This window comes from Pinus tabuliformis, chromosome 7, assembly GCF_031772625.1.
Source record: "Pinus tabuliformis cultivar Carrire ecotype Pingquan chromosome 7, CPIR1, whole genome shotgun sequence".
Classification (NCBI taxonomy): Eukaryota; Viridiplantae; Streptophyta; class Pinopsida; order Pinales; family Pinaceae; genus Pinus; species Pinus tabuliformis.
The window spans coordinates 1,262,554,556-1,262,565,489 of NC_142293.1; positions in this window are offsets into that span (position 1 = coordinate 1,262,554,556).

Sequence of the window (10,934 nt, forward strand, 5' to 3'; positions counted from 1 at the left end):
CAATTCTTTTTCTAAGCTAACATTTTCTCTTCTTGCTTTGTAGGGTGCATTTAAACTAGCAGACCTAGATCAATTTTTTTTAATTAAAATCTACCTTATCCTATCACTTATTTCGCCATTGATTCAGGTTAAACTGTTGAATCAATTTTATTTCTATCTAGCTATTGGTTTACCAAGATTAAACTATTTGGTAAATATTTATTCACTAACCTATTTAACAGAAATTTAAATGTGTTCAATCATGATTAAATTGTATCATTTGAACAAAACTTTTTCATTGTGGCATTCAAAAAAAAATTGCACACAACCTTATTTAATAATAAACTAAAATAACTGTTATAGAAATTTTTGTGCCTTACAGCATTGAGCATGAAATGTCCATAATCTAAGGGATCCAAAGTCCCTAAAAATGTTGTTCCTACCCCTAGAGGAACAAGGCTAACAAACCACAACAATTCACAGAAGTTCTCCACCAAAAACTACTCAAAACAAGTCAAATCAGGATCATTTCAGTGGCTACACTAGCTGTTTGCGCTGAATGTCAAAGCCAACACTGGCTACCTGCGCTGAACGAGAATGGATATAAGTGGCAAGCTCATTTCTCAAGGTGTCAAACCCAGGAAGCTTCCAAAATGACACTTGCCTCAGGGAATTCGACTGGTGATGAGTAAGAGGTTCCAAATCTCCAAGTGGACTCAAGAACTGACAGAGGGAGAGGACACTAGTCACATCTCAAGCTGACTCATACTCTCTCCAAACATCTATATATGGATCTCTCCTCCATGAGATCTAAAGGCTGGAATTTTGTTATTGCAAAGAATTGCTGTTGGTTTGAGACTGGAACTATTGGGTGCTTATTGCTTTGAAGGGGGTGAAGATAGGAATTCCATTTGCTGGGAAGGAGATGCTGGATTGGAGCCCTCTGGGTTGTATCTCTTCCTGAACCTTGTTATTCATCAATAAAGCTATCTTGGTTTCTCCTATATGCTGATGTATTCTTGATGTATGATTGCATTAGTATGTTTAGTTTATTTCTAATCCTGAACTAGTTATGAATATGAATCCATGTCTTGTGTAGTGTTCTCTTCTTGTGATCTTGCAGAAACCTCTTGAAGCTGTGCGAGCGAGAAGGCAAGTAGCTGGGAACTCTCCAAGAGAAGAGAAGCTGGATCGAGGGACAAACGGAAGACACCGGTTAGTCCATCTATCTCTCTCTTCATTCTTAATTCATAAAGGAAAGAATACTTGAATAGCTGTCTCTGTTTGTTGCTAAGGCACTGTCACACCTTAGGTGGATAGGATTGTCCTGCATAGGCATTTTTCCCCACAACAAATTGGCGACTCCGCTGGGGAAATCTGTTTAGTCATTTTATTTGTGTTTCTATCATTGTTTGTTTCATAGACTTGACATCAACAATCGAACTGCATCTGCTTTTCCCGGATGCAAAGTAGACAGTTGCTGCTTTGATCCAATCACTAGACTTGTCTATGATCTGAACAATGGACTCACAAATGATTTGATGATCCTTTGTGATAGATCTTAGTACTCCCTCAAAGCATCCCTTTAGTTGTACCTTGCTTGTTGCTTTCATTTGGCCTGAAACAGTGAATTAAATAGCAATCTGTGACCCAAAACCTGTGGGAAACGAGAGTTTCTCCTTCAGCGCAGACCCAGTGAAGGGATTCTGCATTTCAACGCAGGTCCCGTGAAGGCTACCTGCGCTGAATGTCAAAACCCCTGTGTTGAGGTTGCGCTGAACCAGTTTGTCCTAGTGCAGCTGGGGTTCTCTGCTCTGTTTTGCCTTGTTTTGATCTCTGATTTTTGCAGCCTGTAACCAGCATAGGTACCAGTCTGATAACTCCTTTTCCTTGCTTAGATTCCGCCTCCTTTTGTACAAAAAGACTGTGAGTGTTTTTATGTGTTTGTGGCGTCATTTACAGTCTTCCTTTGCATGAGTGAAATAATCATCCTATAGCCCTTGATTCAGATCTGTTGATTGTGATCTTAGGAGAGAGTTCATTGGCTGTTTACAGTTGATTATACATTTTCTTTTGCTTATTGGTTTGAGTTTGTCTCTTTTAAAGTGTCGAAACAAAAGTTTATTTCGAAAATCGTTAAGTGTTGTAATCTCTTCTACCCTTTCTGATTTCGAAAAAGTAAATTTGTTTGTATTTTTCATTTAAAAGCAAATTCAAAGTTGTGCAAAAAGCTTTCTTTTGTAGGCATCAACACTAAGAAAGCGGAAAACAAACACCTGCATTGTGCATTTGCATTTTGATAGTTTGCATGCTTGATTTAGGAAAAGTGCATTAGAGTGTGCTGATTGCTCTTTGAGAAAAGATGATGTCTTTCTTTTCCCTTAGTAGCTAGGATTTTCAAAGTTGAAAAGATATAAAGCTTGCTTATCATCTTTAGAATGCATTTAGGAATTTGTATCATACATCTCGTGGTGAACCTTGAAAGGCAAACTTTAAAAAGATCAACCTAAAATAAATTGAATGAACTTAACAACGCTTTGCAACATAACGCACAACATAGAGGTCTAGGCTAGAGACGTGTTCCGGCGTCGTAAAGCCTGGTGACTGTCGATCTCGTGGAAGGTGGGTGATTCCTCCTGAGGGACGATAGCGCCAGTACGGATTGTGCTCCCACGTACCGTCGCGTATATATTGGGAGACCCCTATAGACATAAAACCTTTATCCTTAGGAAGTCATGTCGGCCGCCCTACTGATCGCAATGCACTGAACACAGCATTCAGGAAGATCGACCGCCCATATCCTAAAAAGTATTCTGCGGTTTTGCGAAAAGTTTGGCACACCCTCTGCCTAGAACTCCAGAGCAGTTCCTTTTGGCCTTTTTCAGAATCTATATCAGAAAAAGTCCATCCGAGCATTTGTCACTTCGGGCTCGTTAAAACATCGAAGGAGACTAGAGTCATCTTTAGCTTTTTCTCGACTCTTTAAAAGTGAAAAATCAAGTTGTGTCTAAAGCGTCGTTAAAATTTATTTTAAACGAAACAATCACCCCTTATTCCTGCGTTGATCTTTAGGTTGAAAAATGGAGCACACCAACCAAGGAATTCCCCTTGGTGGAAATCCTAGTCCCTTCTCCTCTTGGGGGGATGTTGGTGCGCCCCACATGGCCACATTGTCGCTTCCAGGACTGACAATTGGCCTGCCGGTCTGGCTCTTTTCAACCAATGTCGTTCAGAGCGCCACCATTCCTGAACAGTCGAGTCAACAGTTAGACCAGACCAGAGTTGCCAACCAGCCTTCTACTTCATCTAACTCTTCCTCTCCTCCTTCCTCTTCGCTTGACAGAACTGGTAAAACAAAAAACCAGGTTCCTAAGGAGAAGAAGGAAAAGAAGAAGAAAGAGAAGAAGAAGAAAGGGCCAAAAGCGACTGGGGGCAAACAAGTGTCGTCTGACAAAAATCCACACACAGCACTGACAAGGCCTAAATCGCCATGTGTCATATGCAAGGGAGACCACTTCCACAGAGATTGTCCCTGCATCCCTCGGATACTAAGGGACTGGTCTCCCCGTTTGCACAATTCGGTAGCATCAACCTCTGATAGCCATGTTGACTGCTCACCGTCGACTAGTGAAAGTGAAGTCCCAGGACAGAGAGGGAAAGCTAGATTTCCCTGCAAACTGTGTGAAGGCGACCACGCCATCCACCGTTGTCCCTTCTTAGACGAGGCGAAACGAGTTTTGGAATATCGCCCGATGTTACGAGCGCAGCTTCCTCCTGGATATCAAAAACTCCTGCCAAGTCCTTCACTAGTTAAGAACCCGGCTGGCCCGCCTAGGTGGTCAGCCGAAGCACCTATCATTGAAGATGAACCATCTGGATCCATGCCTGATGAAAGTCAAAAGGTTGAGACGGCAGTTGACCCGGTTTTGCCTTCAGAGGCTCTATCTTCGAATGATACCATCACAGAGGAGAATAAAGACGACACCGTCCAAATTCTCTTCATCAAACAGACTCTGACGAACAAGGGGGCAATTTGCCCATTCCTTTGTCGCAGAGAAGGAACTTCGTCAGAGTCATATCCGGCCGTCTATTCGGTCCCACCACCAAGCAACCTAGTTGTCTCGTTTGATTGGAACCAACTAGGCAGACCCCGGTTGCCAGCCAGCACACCATTCAGGATTATCGTTCAAATATACAGAATGGTAATGGCCGGCACTATCATGGATGAGGGGGCATCTGTGAGTATCCTTTCCTCTATTTCTTGGAAAGCGCTTGGTTCGCCAGCGCTTTTGCCTGAAATGAGAAATCTATCGGGCTTTGATAAAGGAACCAGTCGACCTTTAGGGATCCTCCCCAATGTGCCCATTACATTGAAAGGGAAGACCGTTCAACTGAACGTGATGGTCGTTCAAGGACCCTTGGATTATAACCTACTCCTTGGACGAGACTATATATATTGCATGGGAGCCGTCGTCTCCTCACTCTTTAGAGTAATGTGTTTTCCGCACGAAGGAAGAGTGGTCAAGCTCGTGGACCAACTTTCATTTCCCGGATCACGCATCGCAAATAGTCATATACCACCCCTAAATGGTCTATTCACGCAAGAAGTGTCTCAACCCACGGTCCGTCCTCCTGATGAGCGCGAGTAATCCGGGAGGATATGACTGGAACCCAGGGGGCATGCGTCCTGGCCTGCTTCGGCAGGAAAACTTTGGTATAGGGTAGGTTTCCGCGGGAGAATATGACTAGTCTGTACCCCGTCCGTCTAGGAAGAGGGTTATTCTAGAATAAGATTCTTTTGTCAAAGTTATGTGAGAGGGCGGGACCCGCCACTCACCTTTGTCTATTTCGGTAGACATTGTTGAGGAAGTGTTTTGTTTAAACTACTAACGAGACAATCTTTGGGTAACCTGAAAGAGGTAGGCCTCTCTCGGTGAAACGAAAGTTTTGATGGAAATGAAGTAGGGGTAACCTTGAAATCATACTTTATACTTGGGGGCATGCAAACCTTTCGGAGTGCAAGCAAAGAGCGGTTATTTACCTGTTTTTTAGGTTAGTCGTTTCCTAACTTGCATAAAGAAAGGATACGGAGCAAAGCTTAGTGAGATGAAGCTCCATAAAAAATAGGATCTTGATGAGACACTCTTATCATATGACTAGGTAATCGAGCAGTTTTAGCACAAAGTTCATGCTCGTTAAAAAATAAGCGCAAGATCCGAGCAGTTTTAACGCGGACTTCATGCTCGTTAAAAAATAAACATAAGCAATGAGCAAGTGTTTCCACCAGCGTTTAAGCTCATTTTAAAATAAAAAATGAACCTTCCCGGTAAATAACCACTGTGAATGTAATATCATCAACCATTAAAGCCTTGGTCGTGTTTGCACTGTCACCTCCACTTTTCCATTGGCGATCGTTCACCTCCATATGATTGTTTACCCATTTTGAGGAACAGCTGCGAAGAGTGATTTCACCTAGCCATCCTTGTGACACTGCCGTGATTGGAAAGTTCCAACCTGTACCTGGAATCAGCTGCTAACCCTGTTTATCACTCATTCCTCAAAAGATGAGTCTTATTTAAGCTCTTTTCATCTGACTCATAAAATATGAAAAGATTGCCGAGTTGTGGCCTTCCAGCTCGTTAAAGCGACCGGAAGAGCTATCCCTCCTCTAGATTTTAATCTTTTTGGACCTAAGGAATTATTGCACAAAAGATCGAGCGCTTGTTTTATTCGGCTCGTTAAAACTATCGAAAACTCATCCCTTCTGTATTGTTTTATACTTTTTCGGACTTAAGGGATTAGATGACGAAAAAGGACTTTTTGAGATAACTTTATGTACCTTTTCAGACTCTCTAAAAATGAAAAGGATCGAGTTATCCTTGTCGTTAGACTCGTTAAAATCATTAAATAGTGACAAACTTGTCTTTAGACGAGAACGAGTTTCACTATCGCTAGGCTCGTTAACACATAGCGATGGGCTTGCCCGAAGGGCAGGTTATAGAACAAGCATATGTTATCCTCCTAAAGCTTGACAAAAATAAAGAGGTACTGGTCAGCAATGACTGGGAAAAATTGGGAGAAACTAAAGAAAACTTTGATGGTAGCAAGTCGCTCTTGAACATGACACTTTTCCTCCGTACCACAATCGGGTTGGGTTGTTTCATTCACCGGTCGCATCCATGTGCTTGCCATACCATCCATCTTTGGGGTAATGCTACCAATACATCGCATCAGTGTCGCCATATGTTCAAGAGAAGTCGTTCAGAAAAGTCAACCGTGTCCCATCCACTGCCATACATTATCCTTCATCCTTTCATGACCGCCACCCTAAATCATATGTCACAGATTGTTTTCACCTCCATTAAAATCATTAGCTCCATTCCGTGTCACTGATGTGGGATTCATTAAGGCCCTCCTTTGATGGATCGCTTCTTGTCGAAATCAGCTCATTATCCAAGAAGTTGATCTAGGAACAACCCCTTCAGTACTTTGAAGCTTGCATGCCTCAATGGCAAGTTTCTCACTTCCGGCGACAGGTATACATCAATGACCTTCGACCGAAAGATTTTTGCGTGGTGTTCGACGCCAAGTCCTTTATTCATACCACGTGAATTGTACTGTAGTACCTTGAGGGTCATCATCATTATCGGTGATTCCTCTCGCGCTTGTTAACGGTTTACATCATTGACCGGTAATCAAGCGATGTCTTTCCATGTTCGACTTCAGAACAATTCTCACATGGATTGACTTGTACTTAGAGTGAAGATCGAACGAGTTTGAAGACCTCGGATCTAGTTTCATCCATCCGGGCTGCGATATATATTCAGGAAAGATAAAGACATTGACATGTACATCATTGCAGCAGATAATAATCCTACTCAAAGGATGATAATTTCATCAAAATTATCAGTCTACCATCAGACGATTGTCTGTTCTATGTACAGAAAAATGAATTTATAAAGTTGAGCATAGGAATGCCCGCCTCAGCTAGATCATGAAAGCAGTATGAAAAATAATGTATTGTATTGTATCTTATTACAGGTCTCCTCCCAGCATTGGATGAACTTCGGATCCCCCTGATAAAGCATTTCACCTGATAAACAGCCTCATACTTTAGGGGGCAACTGTTATAGACATTTTTGTGCCTTACAGCATTGAGCATGAAATGTCCATAATCTAAGGGATCCAAAGTCCCTAAACATGTTGTTCCTACCCCTAGAGGAACAAGGCTAACAAACCACAGCAATTCACAGAAGTTCTCCACCAAAAACTACTCAAAACAAGTCAAATCAGGATCATTTCAGTGGCTACACTAGCTGTTTGTGCTGAATGTCAAAGCCAAAACTGGCTACTTGTGTTGAATGTCAACTGGAACACTGGCTACCTGCGCTGAATGAGAATGGACAAGTGCCAAGCTCATTTCTCAAGGTGTCAAAACCCAGGAAGCTTCCAAAATGACACTTGCCTCAGGGAATTCGACTGGTGATGAGTAAGAGGTTCCAAATCTCCAAGTGGACTCAAGAACTGACAGAGGGAGAGGACACTAGTCACATCTCAAGCTAACTCATCCTCTCTCCAAACATCTATATATGGATCTCTCCTCCATGAGATCTAAAGGCTGGAATTTTGTTATTGCAAAGAATTGCTGTTGGTTTGAGACTGGAACTATTGGGTGCTTATTGCTTTGAAGGGGGTGAAGATAGGAATTCCATTTGCTGGGAAGGAGATGCTGGATTGGATCCCTCTGGGTTGTATCTCTTCCTGAACCTTGTTATTCATCAATAAAGCTATCTTGGTTTCTCCAATATGTTGATGTATTCTTGATGTATGATTGCATTAGTATGTTTAGTTTATTTCTAATCCTGAACTAGTTATGAATATGAATCCATGTCTTGTGTAGTGTTCTCTTCTTGTGATCTTGCAGAAACCTCTTGAAGTTGGGCGAGCGAGAAGGCAAGTAGCTGGGAACTCTCCAAGAGAAGAGAAGCTGGATCGAGGGACAAACGGAAGACACCGGTTAGTCCATCTATCTCTCTCTTCATTCTTAATTCATAAAGGAAAGAATACTTGAATAGCTGTCTCTGTTTGTTGCTAAGGCACTGTCACACCTTAGGTGGATAGGATCGTCCTGCATAGGCATTTTTCCCCACAACAATAACTAACTTATAAGTAGTGGCATTTAGACTTGCCACACTTTTCGTATTATTTTATATTTTTTCTTTTGTGGGGTTCTTATTTCCTTTTTTCTCATTTTTTTTAACATACCCTCTTTTCATTTTCTTTTTTCATATATTTTTGGAAATCATTTGAATATTGAAATTATGTACAAGATGAAATCACAAATACAAAATACTCAATCACCTTGAGATCCTATAATTTATAGGACCCTAATAGTGGCTCTAGCTGGGGATGGCACTTCTCCATGTGAAGTGTCAAGAACATATGATCATTATCCTTGAGTAATCCATGTCTATAATGTCTTCATCTGACTTCTTTGTTGTTTTAAGATACTATTGGTAGCTTATCAATCCAGGTTTACGGCCTTCGCTACAAGCTTCAACCTTTGTTTATAAGTTACCCAATCAAAACCATAAAGACTATGATATTTACAATGATGTAAGAAAAACATGTAGGCTAAGAAAAGTAGTGTTTCAACATCCTGCCATTTATAGGACCTCTAGGTATCTCGGCTCCATCTAGCTCTTTAACGAAAAATGCGTTATTTCCCCTGAAAGCATGAACAATATATGGCCCTTTCCAAAAGTTTCAAACTAGCCACGTTTTCCTTTGTCCTCTCTTCTCGAATCCCATCTCAAAACTTGGTCCCCAATGTTAAAATCATCATCTTTTGTTCTTCTGTCAAAGATCTTTTTAATATTTTCCTGAATAACTTAGGTCTTGTTGTGTACTTCTTCCCTAGACTGTTGTAACCAGATAGTTTGATTAATCCTTCTCTATACATCATTGGTTTCAGCTTTCACTTCCTGAGTGATCTTCGTGACTGGAACTCCTAGGGAGGATGGAAAAACTACATCCATTCCATAGATCAATTGGTATGGTGACATGCCAATTGATTTTTTAGTGGTAAGTCTGTCAGCCCAAAGTGCATTGACCAACTTGTTATGCCAATACTTTTTGTTGCCTTCTAACAACTTTTTAATGATGTTTATCAGACTTTTATTTCAGGATTCAGCCAACCCATTACCCTGAGGGTAATAAGCTATTGAATGTCCCAAATTAATGTGGTATTTATGGTAGAATTCAACCATATTTTTAGATTTAAAGGCTACAAAATTGTCAGTGATGAGTTTTCTAGGACAACTAAATCTCGAAGGATATTTTTCTCAAGGAATTTAATAATGACAACATCAATAGTAGCTCTGGAAGGGGTGGTCTCTATCCATTTGGTAAAGTAGTCGGTGGTTGTGAGAATCCACTTATGTTGGGTAGAGGAAGAGGGATTAATTTCACCAATGAAGTCCAATCCCCATTGCTAGAAGGGGCTTTCAACAGAGATAGGCTTTAATGGCAGGGGCAACAATTTTCTCTTTCCCTAAAAAATATGGCATTTATGGCATGAGGTGACTTTTTTGTGAATGTTGGGGAAAAGGGTGGGCAAGTAGAAACCAACTCTAAGGATTTTATTAGCAGTGGTTTTCCAATAAAGATGTCCACCGCAATCTCCTTCATGGAATTCCTGCATAACTTTTTTTGCATCATCCTTTAACAAGCATTCAAGTAAAATACCCCCAACTCTTTCCAATACAAAACATTACCTATAATGAAAAATTTAACTTCTTTTCACTTCAAAAATATTGCCTTTTTTTTTTTGTCAAACCAGGAGGAACATTTAAATTAAATAAAACAAAAAGCAAGTATGCATACTACGGTGAGTTCAGAAATGCCTCATCAATTTGTGGAGTTGCATGTTCCTCTTGATTATCTAATGAATCAATCAATTTAATGTATAATGCATGGAAATTTGATTCAGCTGTCAATTTGGCTAGTCCCTGACCTTTGATCGACTTAGTGTTCTTGATTTCTAAGTCATATTCAAGAATGACATCAATCCATTTGCCTCATTATCAATCAGGTCCATTCTGTGTCAAAATGTCCTTAAGCATTGCATTAGGTACATAAGCAATAATATTGGAATGCAAAATATATACTCTAAAATATTTTATTGATTTAACCAATGCAAAGGCCTATTTTTCCATAATGTTGTATTTCAAAGATGCATCTCTTAAAGCTTTACTAAAGGATGCAATAGGCTACTCAAAACCTTCATTGTTTTTCTGCAGTAAAACTGCCGCAATAGTGTGTTTAGAAGCAAAAGAGAAGATTATGAAATCTTTTGTAAAATCTAGGCTGATTTATGAAATCTTTTGTAAAATCTAGGCTGATTATTTTTCCATAATGTTGTATTTCAAAGATGCATCTCTTAAAGCTTTACTAAAGAATGCAATAGGCTACTCAAAACCTTCATTGTTTTTCTGCAGTAAAACTGCTGCAATAGTGTGTTTAGAAGCAAAAGAGAAGATTATGAAATCTTTTGTAAAATCTAGGCTGATTAACACTGGTGCTTTGGTCAATTCTTGTTTAACTAAGTTAAAGGATTGTTTAGCCTCAATACTCCACTTGAATTCAAAATCATTTTTAAGCATGTTTGTTATGTTTCTAAGAAGTTCTGCTAGGTTAGGAATGAATCTCCTTAGGTTTGATATTTCTTGGGTGACTGATTTTTAGTATTGCTTCAATTCTACTGGGATGAATCCTAATTCCATCCTTGGAAATAATGTGACCAAGAAGTTTTCCTTCCTCCATGCCAAACAATGTCTTCTTAGGATTTAGTGAGATGCCACACCTTTTACATTTTTCAAACACTCTTCTTAGATGTGCTAAATGTTCCTCATCAATTTTGGAATAGACAATAATGTCATCTAGATAAATCACAA